The sequence below is a fragment of the Scyliorhinus canicula genome, chromosome 7, assembly GCF_902713615.1.
Source record: "Scyliorhinus canicula chromosome 7, sScyCan1.1, whole genome shotgun sequence".
Classification (NCBI taxonomy): Eukaryota; Metazoa; Chordata; class Chondrichthyes; order Carcharhiniformes; family Scyliorhinidae; genus Scyliorhinus; species Scyliorhinus canicula.
This window is the reverse complement of record NC_052152.1, coordinates 1,011,217-1,026,636: the sequence shown is the minus strand read 5'-3', so window position 1 is coordinate 1,026,636 and position 15,420 is coordinate 1,011,217. Positions and strand designations below refer to the sequence as shown.

Genomic DNA, 15,420 nt, shown 5'->3' with positions numbered 1-15,420 from the left:
CAACTCCGCTCCCTGCCATCACCAAGGCCCACCACTGTCCAGTTATGTGTCCGATTGGCATTTAACACTGTGGCCCTTCCCTAAGAGACGACTTGGAGCTTTTGGTGGGTCTCCAGCCAGCAGGCGAGACCACCATCACCTCGATTAAATCCAGCCTACTAACTCTGACTCAGTCTCCATTTCATGCTGCCAGACCTATGGAGTATTTCAGCATTTTCTCTTTTATTGCTATTGATTTAGAGTCTGAATAAGACAAATTTATTAAAAACAGAAACAGTAGGGACACTGGGCAAGTAAACAGCCTCTATCGAGAGAACAGGAGGCAATTGGCAGTTATAAACGGTTCCTCAGAATTATCCAGGGAAAGGGTGATCAGGGAGAAAAACCCCAAAGCAATCACAGAAATGACCTGTAAATGGCAGAGGTGGGGGGAAGATTGTTGTTTCAATTTCCAGCATTTTGCTTAGATTGTCCATTTTACTCCATGGGCTTCCAGGATTTTGCGGGGGGGGGGGGGGGGGGGGGGGGGAATTCCTTGTTGGATCAAATGTTTTTCTATTCCTCAGTCCCGAGGGAAACTGATTAATTGATGATTTAATGTTGAATTTAAAGATCTCTTTTCTGCTGAACATTCTGTGTTCTGACCATGAAACCTTGAGTGACATCAGACAATGAACTAATTTATTTTTGTGAATTGCAACATCTGATGGAAGTGGAAAAACCCCAGCGCAAAACACTGATTAAATACAGTGTGTGTGTGTGCACAGGTTGCTGGGGGGCACATCTCTGCTGCATCTCCAGCACAATGATGACCATATTAAGAACAAGGCACAGGTCAGGCAAACATTACAATCATCTAGTTTTTCCACAGATTGCAACACATATTGTTGATAACATTGACCTAAGGGCAGTAAAATAAAACAAATCAGACAGAATGTTTGAGAACTTTCTGCAATATTTAAAGATATTATTGCATACAGGAGCACTCATGTACATCAGAGACCAGCATGTAGAAATGTCAGAATCTATTCTACACTAAATATACCAAAGAACTGATGAGCTTGCTCTGATACCCGAAGAATGACAGGACATGTATTTCTGTCTCTCAGGGAACAGTCTAACCAAACTCCTAATGTGAGCCGTAGTCACAATTTAGCAGAATAGGCTCCTGTCCCCATTTTGGCAGTCAGCAGCTCAGGGCGAGTAGCCACTTGTCATGAGTGTAAGAATGTGCTGGAAACTCCTGTTACTGACTGCAGTTCGCACGGTGCAGACATCAGTTGAGTCACCACTTTGATAGATCTCTTTAATTTATGTGAAATTGCTGGGCACATCCTTCTTGTCAGGCTATTGAACTGTGAGGGTCATCACCACTCTGCCCTCCAATTTCCCTTTGCTGTCCGCAGCCCACATGTTGCACTTTGCAATCTATCCTGTTAAGATTTCCGCAGTGCCACACATTTCCATGTCTTATAGGGGTTGCTATTAGCATGTGGGCCTGTACAGACAGGTATAATGTAATCGCTAATAAGCCTGTTCCTCCACTAACTACATACCCTCCCCTTCCAGCATGCCTCACTACTCAGCAATTCGTAATGGGGATCTGGGCTAACTTTTGCCCTTCCTTAGTCCAGTCGCAGTCCTGAGAGAGATTGGCTAACTCAGCCCACAGCATCTAAATCACAACCCTACTCGATGACGGTACATTGACCACCTTGAATTGCTACTTCTACAATGGGGATTACACTCCGAGTTATCATCTAAAACACACCCTTCACCGAGGCTAAATTGGTTCTGCCTCAATTTGAGGATGACGTCTCCTCTTGGTGACAGATCAGGTGATTGAACAGGCCGATACTCCACCTGTAGATCTTTGGCCACATGGGGCAGGATTACCCACCAGGTAGTGGCAACCCAAGTGCAGAATTTGCTTTGTTTTCTTTCCTTCTTTGCTGTTGCTATGCCTCATTGTTCAAGACGTGGGAACTATAAGTGTGATGCAGCTTGATGGATAAGATCTTGCCATTCTGAATGATTGCAGCAATCCCTTCCAGTCATGGTCAACGCTGCAGCCTTTGACGCTCATTGCATTTTGTTGGCAAAGAGTCCAGGTCTCGCTTAACAACAACTCTGTACAGTAGGACTTTTGTTGACTTGCAGAGCTCTTTACTGTCAAATGCTCACTGCTGCAGGTTGTAGAAGACTTAGTTCCCCCTCGTCCTGGGCTGGAGAGCTGAGCCGGGTGTATCGCCTGTCCGTGAACTGGAGAGCTGAGCCGGTGTATCGCCTGTCACTGAGCTGGGGAGCTGAGCCGGGGGTATCGCCTGTCACTGGGCTGGGGAGCTGAGCCGGGGGTATCGCCTGTCACTGAGCTGGGGAGCTGAGCCGGGGGTATCGCCTGTCACTGGGCTAGAGAGCTGAGCCGGGGGTATCGCCTGTCACTGAGCTGGGGAGCTGAGCCGGGGGTATCGCCTGTCACTGAGCTGGGGAGCTGAGCCGGGGGTATCGCCTGTCACTGAGCTAGAGAGCTGAGCCGGTGTATCGCCTGTCACTGGGCTGGGGAGCTGAGCCGGGGGTATCGCCTGTCACTGAGCTGGGGAGCTGAGCCGGGGGTATCGCCTGTCACTGGGCTGGGGAGCTGAGCCGGGGGTATCGCCTGTCACTGGGCTGGGGAGCTGAGCCGGGGGTATCGCCTGTCACTGGGCTGGGGAGCTGAGCCGGTGTATCGCCTGTCACTGAGCTGGGGAGCTGAGCCGGTGTATCGCCTGTCACTGAGCTGGGGAGCTGAGCCGGTGTATCGCCTGTCACTGAGCTGGGGAGCTGAGCCAGGGTATCGCCTGTCACTGAGCTGGGGAGCTGAGCCGGTGTATCGCCTGTCACTGAGCTGGGGAGCTGAGCCGGTGTATCGCCTGTCACTGAGCTGGGGAGCTGAGCCAGGGGTATCGCCTGTCACTGAGCTGGGGAGCTGAGCCGGTGTATCGCCTGTCACTGAGCTGGGGAGCTGAGCCGGTGTATCGCCTGTCACTGAGCCGGGGAGCTGAGCCGGGGGTATCGCCTGTCACTGGGCTGGAGAGCTGAGCCGGTGTATCGCCTGTCACTGAGCTGGGGAGCTGAGCCGGTGTATCGCCTGTCACTGAGCTGGGGAGCTGAGCCGGTGTATCGCCTGTCACTGAGCTGGGGAGCTGAGCCAGGGTATCGCCTGTCACTGAGCTGGGGAGCTGAGCCGGTGTATCGCCTGTCACTGAGCTGGGGAGCTGAGCCGGTGTATCGCCTGTCACTGGGCTAGAGAGCTGAGCCGGTGTATCGCCTGTCACTGAGCTGGGGAGCTGAGCCGGTGTATCGCCTGTCACTGAGCCGGGGGTATCGCCTGTCACTGAGCTGGGGAGCTGAGCCGGTGTATCGCCTGTCACTGAGCTGGGGAGCTGAGCCGGGGGTATCGCCTGTCACTGGGCTGGGGAGCTGAGCCGGTGTATCGCCTGTCACTGAGCCGGTGTATCGCCTGTCACTGAGCTAGAGAGCTGAGCCGGGGGTATCGCCTGTCACTGAGCTGGGGAGCTGAGCCGGGGGTATCGCCTGTTACTGAGCTGGGAGCTGAGCCGGTGTATCGCCTGTCACTGAGCTGGAGAGCTGAGCCGGTGTATCGCCTGTCACTGGGCTAGAGAGCTGAGCCGGGGGTATCGCCTGTCACTGAGCTGGGAGCTGAGCCGGTGTATCGCCTGTCACTGAGCTGGGGAGCTGAGCCGGGGGTATCGCCTGTCACTGAGCTGGGGAGCTGAGCCGGGGGTATCGCCTGTCACTGAGCTGGGGAGCTGAGCCGGGGGTATCGCCTGTCACTGGGCTGGGGAGCTGAGCCGGTGTATCGCCTGTCACTGGGCTGGGGAGCTGAGCCAGGGGTATCGCCTGTCACTGAGCTGGGGAGCTGAGCCGGGGGTATCACCTGTCACTGGGCTAGAGAGCTGAGCCGGGGGTATCGCCTGTCACTGAGCTGGGGAGCTGAGCCGGGGGTATCGCCTGTCACTGAGCTGGGGAGCTGAGCCGGTGTATCGCCTGTCACTGGGCTGGGGAGCTGAGCCGGGGGTATCGCCTGTCACTGAGCTGGGAGCTGAGCCGGTGTATCGCCTGTCACTGAGCTGGGGAGCTGAGCCGGGGGTATCACCTGTCACTGGGCTGGGAGCTGAGCCGGGGGTATCGCCTGTCACTGGGCTAGAGAGCTGAGCCGGTGTATCGCCTGTCACTGAGCCGGGGAGCTGAGCCGGGGGTATCGCCTGTCACTGAGCTGGGGAGCTGAGCCGGGGGTATCGCCTGTCACTGAGCTGGGAGCTGAGCCGGTGTATCGCCTGTCACTGAGCTGGGGAGCTGAGCCGGTGTATCGCCTGTCACTGAGCTGGGGAGCTGAGCCGGGGGTATCGCCTGTCACTGAGCTGGGAGCTGAGCCGGTGTATCGCCTGTCACTGGGCTGGAGAGCTGAGCCGGGGGTATCGCCTGTCACTGAGCTGGGGAGCTGAGCCGGTGTATCGCCTGTCACTGGGCTGGAGAGCTGAGCCGGGGGTATCGCCTGTCACTGAGCTGGGAGCTGAGCCGGGGGTATCGCCTGTCACTGAGCTGGGAGCTGAGCCGGTGTATCGCCTGTCACTGAGCTGGGGAGCTGAGCCGGGGGTATCGCCTGTCACTGAGCTGGGGAGCTGAGCCGGTGTATCGCCTGTCACTGGGCTGGAGAGCTGAGCCGGGGGTATCGCCTGTCACTGAGCTGGGGGGCTGAGCCGGGGGTATCGCCTGTCACTGGGCTGGGGGGCTGAGCCGGGGGTATCGCCTGTCACTGAGCTGGGGAGCTGAGCCGGTGTATCGCCTGTCACTGGGCTGGAGAGCTGAGCCGGGGGTATCGCCTGTCACTGAGCTGGGGGGCTGAGCCGGGGGTATCGCCTGTCACTGAGCTGGGGGGCTGAGCCGGGGGTATCGCCTGTCACTGAGCTGGGGAGCTGAGCCGGTGTATCGCCTGTCACTGAGCTGGGGAGCTGAGCCGGGGGTATCGCCTGTCACTGAGCTGGGGAGCTGAGCCGGGGGTATCGCCTGTCACTGGGCTGGGGAGCTGAGCCGGTGTATCGCCTGTCACTGGGCTGGGGAGCTGAGCCGGTGTATCGCCTGTCACTGGGCTGGGGAGCTGAGCCGGTGTATCGCCTGTCACTGGGCTGGGGAGCTGAGCCGGTGTATCGCCTGTCACTGAGCTGGGGAGCTGAGCCGGTGTATCGCCTGTCACTGAGCTGGGAGCTGAGCCGGGGGTATCGCCTGTCACTGGGCTAGAGAGCTGAGCCGGTGTATCGCCTGTCACTGGGCTGGGGAGCTGAGCCGGTGTATCGCCTGTCACTGGGCTAGAGAGCTGAGCCGGTGTATCGCCTGTCACTGAGCCGGGGAGCTGAGCCGGGGGTATCGCCTGTCACTAGGCTGGAGAGCTGAGCCGGGGGTATCGCCTGTCACTGAGCTGGGGAGCTGAGCCGGGGGTATCACCTGTCACTGGGCTGGGGAGCTGAGCCGGGGGTATCGCCTGTCACTGAGCTGGGGAGCTGAGCCGGGGGTATCGCCTGTCACTGAGCTGGGGAGCTGAGCCGGTGTATCGCCTGTCACTGGGCTGGGGAGCTGAGCCGGTGTATCGCCTGTCACTGAGCCGGTGTATCGCCTGTCACTGAGCTGGGGAGCTGAGCCGGTGTTTCGCCTGTCACTGAGCTGGGGAGCTGAGCCGGTGTATCGCCTGTCACTGGGCTAGGGAGCTGAGCCGGTGTATCGCCTGTCACTGGGCTGGGGAGCTGAGCCGGTGTATCGCCTGTCACTGAGCTGGGGAGCTGAGCCGGTGTATCGCCTGTCACTGGGCTGGGGAGCTGAGCCAGGGGTATCGCCTGTCACTGGGCTGGGGAGCTGAGCCGGTGTATCGCCTGTCACTGAGCTGGGGAGCTGAGCCGGGGGTATCGCCTGTCACTGAGCTGGGGAGCTGAGCCGGTGTATCGCCTGTCACTGGGCTGGGGAGCTGAGCCGGGGGTATCGCCTGTCACTGAGCTGGGGAGCTGAGCCAGGGGTATCGCCTGTCACTGAGCTGGGGAGCTGAGCCGGTGTTTCGCCTGTCACTGAGCTGGAGGGCTGACCTCGTCTCTGAGGGCAATTTGAGAGAGGAGGTTACCAAGGTGGGGAAAATGGTCAAAATATTCCAGTGTTTCTCCTTCAACACATTTGGGAGGTGGGATATTTGGTGACCAGGTGTGGAGTTGGATACGGTCTAAAACCTGTGGTTAGAATCACCATCACTTGCTGTCTGCCAATCTGTGGCCCAGATTTAAATGAAAATAAAAAGAAAAAATGAAAATCGCTTATTGTCACGAATAGGCTTCAATGAAGTTACTATTAAAAGCCCCTAGTCGCCACATTCCGGCGCCTGTTTGGGGAGGCTGGTACGGGAATCGAACCGTGCTGCTGGCCTGTCTTGGTCTGCTTTAAAAGCCAGCGATTTAGCTCAGTGAGCTAAACCAGCCCCTATGGTTGGACATTGATCCCTGGAATTATGATGAGTGACATACAGAACAGTCTGAATTTCACTCCTGTCCTCACTGCATTCCCTGTTGTGGTTTTCATGTCTTCCTTATTCTCCTCTGCCTCACTCCTGTCTTTTGCTCGGAATCTCAGTCTATCCCAGCCCACTAGTACAGAGCCTGGAGTTAGTCCTGATCATTTGTATTTACATAAATCAATGGAGTTGGTGTTGAGCCCCATTCCACTCGCAAGGCAAAGCAGCAAGTATAGCTCTGACCATTCCTCAGCCTCAGAGCGGGGACCAATCGTAATCTCCCATCTGCACAATGAATACAGGGCTGGGATCCTCCTGTGCTCTGTGTATGGAGCTCAGTCCCTCACTGGGCAATGCTTGTCATCATCTTGTTCAGCTCACCAATTGGAATGGTTTACTTTCATTTCACTGAGACATGGCTGATGGTCATCAGGAAGTTGCGGATCTCGGGAGTTACCCTGAAGGATGAGTTGTGATTCTCGGGAGTTACCCTGAAGGATGAGTTGTGGATCTCGGGAGTTACCCTGAAGGATGAGTTGTGGATCTCGGGAGTTACCCTGAAGGATGAGTTGTGGATCTCGGGAGTTACTCTGAAGGATGAGTTGCGGATCTCGGGAGTTACTCTGAAGGATGAGTTGTGGATCTCGGGAGTTACTCTGAAGGATGAGTTGTGGATCTCGGGAGTTACTCTGAAGGATGAGTTGTGGATCTCGGGAGTTACTCTGAAGGATGAGTTGTGGATCTCAGGAGTTACACTGAAGGATGAGTTGTGGATCTCGGGCGTTACTCTGAAGGATGAGTTGTGGATCTCGGGAGTTACTCTGAAGGATGAGTTGTGGATCTCGGGAGTTACTCTGAAGGATGAGTTGTGGATCTCGGGAGTTACTCTGAAGGATGAGGTGCTGATCGAACCGTCAGCAAATCAAACTCCACAATTTCACACATTCTAAATGAAAATGCTTCAGAGAATAAGTGCCCAATTAGCTTAACAATTCACTCCATCTGCCCTCTCCTCTAGTCTCTCTTCCTATTGCCCCTACACATCACTTCCTTCCACGCCCACAAACCCTGCCCTTGCTCCTTGTTCCCGTCACCCTCCTCTCATCCTTCACCTCTGTTCTCTTCAGCCCTCCTACCTCCTCCCCTTTGCAGTGTCCTCTTCTCCCCTCCCCATTCCAAGTCCACCCAAGCATTCTCACCTTGTCCATCCCACTCCTATCGTCCCTCTCCCATCTATTCATTGATTCCTTAAAGATGAAAACTTTACAGATGAAAGGAAACAAAATTATACTTACATACACCTGCCTACAAAATGTCGATGGAGAGCCACCGTTGGGTGGGGGGGGGGGGGGGGGGGGGATGTGGGTGCTGGGGGGGGTGATGTGGGTGCTGGGGGGGGGGATGTGGGTACTGGGGGGGATGTGGGTACTGGGGGGGTGTGGGTGCTGGGGGGGTGTCTGTGTGGGTGCTGGGGGGGGTGTGGGTGTTGGGGGTGTGGGTGCTGGGGGTGTGTGTGGGTGCTGGGTGGGGTGTGTGGGTGCTGGGGGGGTGTGTGGGTGCTGGGGGTGTGTGTGGGTGCTGGGTGGGGTGTGTGGGTGCTGGGGGGGTGTGTGGGTGCTGGGGGTGTGTGTGGGTGCTGGGGGGGTGTGTGGGTGCTGGGGGGGTGTGTGGGTGCTGGGGGGTGTGTGGGTGCTGGGAGGGTGTGGGTGCTGGGGGGGTGTGGGTGCTGGGGGGGGGTGTGGGTGCTGGGGGGATGTGGGTGCTGGGGGGGTGTGGGTGCTGGGGGGGTGTGTGGGTGCTGGGGGGAGGTGTGGGTACTGGGGGGTGTGGGTACTGGGGGGGGGGTGTTTGTGTGGGTGCTGGGGGTGGATGAGGAAAGGCCTTTTGCATTCCTCTGCTAATGTAGAGCCAGGGTTAACAATCACTTTGCCCAGTGTCCCACTAGACCATTTTTTTCCCTGTGTGACACTATTCAATTGTGAAACAATCGCTCTGAGGCGGCACAATGGGGAGAAACTTGAACTCATTACCCAGAACAGAGGTGGAATTAAGCAGATTCCTCATTTAGAGATTTCTGGTGTCTAATTTCACATTAATCAAAATTAAATTCAGCTTCAGATTTTAGTGAATCTAACATTTCAAGCAGCAATGCACTGCACACAAACCCAATCCGAGGTCCACCAGCTCACATTAAAGACAAAACAGCATTTTTAAAGTTGTAAAATGTGAAAGCTACTTCTACAAGCAGCGAATCCCGGGGAGGACAAGCTGCTGGTCTGAAATACCACCCAAATTATCGAATCACGCATTGTAATTTGAGATCAGATTTAGCAACAGCATTGCCCATGAATGTAAATTATTTAATCCTCATTGAAATACAATCTTGCAGTTTACGAACAAAGGCCAATTCTCACCTTTTCACAGGAATTGAAAGCCACCGTGTTTCTTTGTTCTGTGTTTGCTGAATACCCTACTACAGCCGACTTCACTCACTCCAAACCAGGCTACATAATTGTCACTATTTTATTTGGAGGTTTATGAAGGGAGCCTAAACAGCTTTCACTTTGTGGGTAACAAGTTCATATAAATACAAAGCATGGAATTAACAAATACCGCGTTAATCCATTTAGAGAGGTGGGGACCATCATCCTGTCAAATGTGGGATCAGTGAAGGAAGAAGAATGAAACTAGCTCCAGCTTTGAAAAGTGTGTCCTTTCTCAACCAGTGATGGGTCATGTTTGCGATAGTTAAACACAAAACTGAAAAGATTCACAAACATCCCCACTCCCTTTTCTCTGCAGTTCCCTCAGGTGGGCAAGGCACCTGGTAACATGCAGCTGTACTGGGCTGTCTCTCTGGCGCTGAATTAACTGCACAAAAAGGCACAATAGAGGGTCTAAACCAGTGGTTTAAGCATTTCCACTACCTCTCACCCTCTGTGAACAGTTCTAAGAGCTTCTGAATCTGTCTTTGTAGGGTGCATTTAGTTCCACTTCAATCCATCGGTTTCACTGCCCAGAATCAGTGATGTTCACTGTTCAGAGCTTGAGGCCTGATGTTCCGTATCTGGAAATGCCACAACTTTCTAATTGGAAACAGTTATTGTGCTTTTAAAAAATGATCGGAGAAGATGCATTTTGGATGCTGATACACTGTAGGTTTCTAGGATATTAGTACGGTGCTTTGTCTTGGTGACAGAGGCTCACTAGGGGGCCCACAGCTCAACACTCAAATGTGACGGATAACAGAGCATTGAACACACATGGCCTGTAATAGTGAACACACACACACATGGCCTGTGACATCGAACACACACACACATGGCCTGTGATAGTGAACACACACACATGGCCTGTGACATCGAACACACACACACATGGCCTGTGATAGTGAACACACACACACATGGCCTGTGATAGTGAACACACACACACATGGCCTGTGATAGTGAACACACACAAACATGGCCTGTGACATCGAACACACACACACATGGCCTGTGATAGTGAACACACACACACATGGCCTGTGATAGTGAACACACACACACATGGCCTGTGATAGTGAACACACACACACATGGCCTGTGATAGTGAACACACACACACATGGCCTGTGACATCGAACACACACACACATGGCCTGTGATAGTGAACACACACACATGGCCTGTGACATCGAACACACACACACATGGCCTGTGATAGTGAACACACACACACATGGCCTGTGATAGTGAACACACACACACATGGCCTGTGATAGTGAACACACACACACATGGCCTGTGACATCGAACACACACACACATGGCCTGTGATAGTGAACACACACACACATGGCCTGTGATAGTGAACACACACACACATGGCCTGTGATAGTGAACACACACACACATGGCCTGTGACATCGAACACACACACACATGGCCTGTGACATCGAACACACACACACATGGCCTGTGACATCGAACACACACACACATGGCCTGTGACATCGAACACACACACACATGGCCTGTGACATCGAACACACACACACATGGCCTGTGACATCGAACACACACACACATGGCCTGTGACATTGAACACACACACACATGGCCTGTGACATCGAACACACACACACATGGCCTGTGACATCGAACACACACACATGGCCTGTGACATTGAACACACACACACATGGGCTGTGACAGTGAACACACACACACATGGCCTGTGATAGTGAACACACACACACATGGCCTGTGACATCGAACACACACACACATGGCCTGTGACATCGAACACACACACACATGGCCTGTGACATCGAACACACACACATGGCCTGTGACATTGAACACACACACACATGGGCTGTGACAGTGAACACACACACACATGGCCTGTGACATTGAACACACACACACATGGGCTGTGACAGTGCACACACACACACACATGGCCTGTGATAGTGAACACACACACACATGGCCTGTGATAGTGAACACACACACACATGGCCTGTGACATCGAACACACACACACATGGCCTGTGACATCGAACACACACACACATGGCCTGTGACATCGAACACACACACACATGGCCTGTGACATCGAACACACACACATGGCCTGTGACATCGAACACACACACACATGGCCTGTAACATCGAACACACACACATGGCCTGTGACATTGAACACACACACACATGGGCTGTGACAGTGAACACACACACACATGGCCTGTGATAGTGAACACACACACACATGGCCTGTGACATCGAACACACACACACATGGCCTGTGACATCGAACACACACACACATGGCCTGTGACATCGAACACACACACATGGCCTGTGACATTGAACACACCCACACATGGGCTGTGACAGTGAACACACACACACATGGCCTGTGACATTGAACACACACACACATGGCCTGTGATAGTGAACACACACACACATGGCCTGTGACATCGAACACACACACACATGGCCTGTGACATAGAACACACACACACATGGGCTGAGACAGTGAACACACACACACACACACATGGCCTGTGACATAGAACACACACACACATGGCCTGTGACATAGAACACACACACACACATGGGCTGTGACAGTGAACACACACACACATGGGCTGTGACATTGAACACACACATGGCCTGTGACATTGAACACACACACACATGGGCTGAGACAGTGAACACTACACACACACACACACATGGCCTGTGACAGTGAACACAAACACGCACACATGGGCTGTGACATAGAACACACACACACATGGCCTGTGACAGTGAACACACACACACACACATGGCCTGTGACATTGAACACACACACACACATGGGCTGAGACAGTGAACACACACACACATGGCCTGTGACATTGAACACACACACACATGGCCTGTGACATTGAACACACACACACATGGCCTGTGACATTGAACACACACACATGGCCTGTGACATTGAACACACACACATGGCCTGTGACGTTGAACACACACACATGGCCTGTGACATTGAACACACACACACATGGCCTGTGACATTGAACACACACACATGGCCTGTGACATTGAACACACACACACATGGCCTGTGACATTGAACACACACACACATGGCCTGTGACATTGAACACACACACATGGCCTGTGACATTGAACACACACACATGGCCTGTGACATTGAACACACACACACATGGCCTGTGACATTGAACACACACACACACATGGCCTGTGACATTGAACACACACACACATGGGCGGTGACAGTGAACACACACACACATATGGCCTGTGACATAGAACACACACACATATGTCCTGTGACATAGAACACTACACACACATCGCCTGTGACAGTGAGCACACACACACACATGGGCTGTGACATTGAACACACACAGACATGGGCTGTGACATTGAACACACACACACATGGCCTGTGACATTGAACACACACACACACACATGGGCTGAGACATTGAACACACACACATGGGCTGAGACATTGAACACACACACATGGCTTGTGACATTGAACACACACACACATGGCCTGTTGCATTGAACACACACACACACACATGGGCTGAGACATTGAACACACACACATGGGCTGAGACAGTGAACACACACACACATGGCCTGTGACATTGAACACACACACACATGGCCTGTGACATCGAACACACACACACATGGGCTGAGACATCGAACACACACACATGGGCTGAGACAGTGAACACACACACACACATACACAGATGGCCTGTGACATTGAACACACACACCCATGGCCTGTGACATTGAACACACACACACACATGGCCTGTGACATAGAACACACACACATGGCTTGTGACATTGAACACACATACACAAGGCCTGTGACATTGAATACATACACACTTGCACACACACATACATGGCATGTGACACTGAACACACACATACACACATGGCCTGTGACATTGAACACACACACACACATGGCCTTTGACATTGAACACACACACACATGGCCGGGGACATTGAACACACACACACACATGGCCTGTGACAGTGAACACACACACACACATGGCCGGGGACATTGAACACACACACACAAATGGCCTGTGACATCGAACACACACACACACACATGGCCTGGGACATTGAACACACACACATATGGCCCGTGACAGTGAACAGACTCACACATGGCCTGTGACATAGAACACACACACTTGCACACACACACATGGCCTTTGACATTGAACACACACACACATGGCCTGTGACAGTGAACACACACACATGTGGCCTGTGACATTGAACACACACTCACGTGGCTTGTGACATTGAACACACACACACACGCGGCCTGTGACATTGAACACACACACACCTGGTCTGTGACACTGAACACACACATGGCCTGTGACATTGAACACACACACACATGGCCTGTGACATAGGACACACACACACCTGGTCTGTGACACTGAACACACACATGGCCTGTGACATTGAACACACACACTCACACACATGGCCTGTGACATAGAACACACACACACCTGGTCTGTGACACTGAACACACACATGGCCTGTGACATTGAACACACACACTCACACACATGGCCTGTGACATTGAACACACACACACCTGGCCTGTGACACTGAACACACACATGACCTGTGACATTGAACACACACACACCTGGCCTGTGACACTGAACACACACATGGCCTGTGACATTGAACACACACACACATGGCCTGTGACATCGAACACACACACACATGGGCTGAGACATCGAACACACACACATGGGCTGAGACAGTGAACACACACACACACATACACAGATGGCCTGTGACATTGAACACACACACCCATGGCCTGTGACATTGAACACACACACACACATGGCCTGTGACATAGAACACACACACATGGCTTGTGACATTGAACACACATACACAAGGCCTGTGACATTGAATACATACACACTTGCACACACACATACATGGCATGTGACACTGAACACACACATACACACATGGCCTGTGACATTGAACACACACACACACATGGCCTTTGACATTGAACACACACACACATGGCCGGGGACATTGAACACACACACACACATGGCCTGTGACAGTGAACACACACACACACATGGCCGGGGACATTGAACACACACACACAAATGGCCTGTGACATCGAACACACACACACACACATGGCCTGGGACATTGAACACACACACATATGGCCCGTGACAGTGAACAGACTCACACATGGCCTGTGACATAGAACACACACACTTGCACACACACACATGGCCTTTGACATTGAACACACACACACATGTGGCCTGTGACATTGAACACACACTCACGTGGCTTGTGACATTGAACACACACACACACGCGGCCTGTGACATTGAACACACACACACCTGGTCTGTGACACTGAACACACACATGGCCTGTGACATTGAACACACACACACACATGGCCTGTGACATAGGACACACACACACCTGGTCTGTGACACTGAACACACACATGGCCTGTGACATTGAACACACACACTCACACACATGGCCTGTGACATAGAACACACACACACCTGGTCTGTGACACTGAACACACACATGGTCTGTGACATTGAACACACACACTCACACACATGGCCTGTGACATTGAACACACACACACCTGGCCTGTGACACTGAACACACACATGACCTGTGACATTGAACACACACACACCTGGCCTGTGACACTGAACACACACATGGCCTGTGACATTGAACACACACACACATGGCCTGTGACATCGAACACACACACACATGGGCTGAGACATCGAACACACACACATGGGCTGAGACAGTGAACACACACACACAGATGGCCTGTGACATTGAACACACACACCCATGGCCTGTGACATTGAACACACACACACACATGGCCTGTGACATAGAACACACACACATGGCTTGTGACATTGAACACACATACACAAGGCCTGTGACATTGAATACATACACACTTGCACACACACATACATGGCATGTGACACTGAACACACACATACACACATGGCCTGTGACATTGAACACACACACACACATGGCCTTTGACATTGAACACACACACACATGGCCGGGGACATTGAACACACACACACACATGGCCTGTGACAGTGAACACACACACACACATGGCCGGGGACATTGAACACACACACACAAATGGCCTGTGACATCGAACACACACACATATGGCCCGTGACAGTGAACAGACTCACACATGGCCTGTGACATAGAACACACACA

At 52.8% G+C, this 15,420-nt stretch overlaps 1 long non-coding RNA gene across 1 annotated transcript; it reads right to left on the bottom strand.

The window, feature by feature from the left end:
• Window positions 1-1,948: 1,948 nt before the first annotated feature.
• Window positions 1,949-7,870, bottom strand: LOC119968702. The gene is made up of 2 exons (XR_005461187.1): window positions 5,503-7,870; window positions 1,949-3,476 (listed from the first exon to the last, which is right to left on the bottom strand). It is a non-coding gene; the product is annotated as an uncharacterized LOC119968702 (long non-coding RNA).
• Window positions 7,871-15,420: the final 7,550 nt, after the last annotated feature.